The sequence below is a fragment of the Myotis davidii genome, unplaced genomic scaffold, assembly GCF_000327345.1.
Source record: "Myotis davidii unplaced genomic scaffold, ASM32734v1 scaffold181, whole genome shotgun sequence".
NCBI classification, from domain to species: domain Eukaryota; kingdom Metazoa; phylum Chordata; class Mammalia; order Chiroptera; family Vespertilionidae; genus Myotis; species Myotis davidii.
Window position 1 is genome coordinate 2433995 of NW_006291504.1, and position 932 is coordinate 2434926.

Consider the following 932-nt stretch of genomic DNA (forward strand, 5'->3'; position numbering starts at 1 on the left):
TGGGAAGTGCTGGAGGTGCTGTCTGCCCGCCCCGGTGAGCAGTCCTTCCTCACGCTTCTCCGTGGACCTCGGGGCTCACCGTGGGCTCCTGTGGCCAGAACATTGGGAAGCTGAGTCGGAGGCCGCACCCGAAAACCCTCTGACCCCAGAGCATCCCTGTGGCCGGCGGGTGAGGCGGCCTCTCCTCTGAAGTCCTCTCCCTCCCTTCTCCTGTCCGCCCTGGGCCCAGGAGGCCTGCCCCCTGCTGGGCAGCAGAACTGGGGCCTGAGGGGTGTGCTTCCCACAGCAATACCGCCCCCCGCCCCGAGAGTCAGCAAGCACCGGGCAGCCCTTTGAAGCCGTGGCATCCAGCTCAGCAGGGGTTGGGCGGACCTCCGCTGAAATGACTCTACCTTGCGGAAAGGGGGTGCATGCTGACGAATGAGTCCCAGAACTGGGGACTTGGTTCCCCGACAGTCTCCCAGAGGCCCTGGCTGAGGACTGGAGCCGTGCACCGGGAGGGCCAGCATCCAGGGCAACCAGCTTGGCCCAAATTCTGGCCATTTCAGTGGGCAGTGCGGGCAGTGCGGGCAGTGGAGGCGGCTGGACCAGGGCAGGGAGGGTGTCAGGAGTGTGGGTGCCAGTGCCGACTGTCATGAACTCAGGGGTCTTGGGGGACCTCCCTGCCTCTCGCGGAGCCTCCAGCTCCTCACATCTGGCCTCTGCGCTGTGGGTTGGACTGTGTTCCCCCAAAGGTTCTGTGGAAGTTCTCACCCCCTGGACTTCGGAATGTTATTTGCCAACCAGCTGGGCTCCTCCCCTCTTTTAAAGAGTTCGTTTTTCTGGAGGGCCGGGCGCTCATTGGAGAGCCGGCATCACGCAGCCATTTGCAGCTGGAGAGGCTGGCGGGTGGGGAGGCTGCTGCCCAGGCCCCAGGTGTCCAGCCAACTATG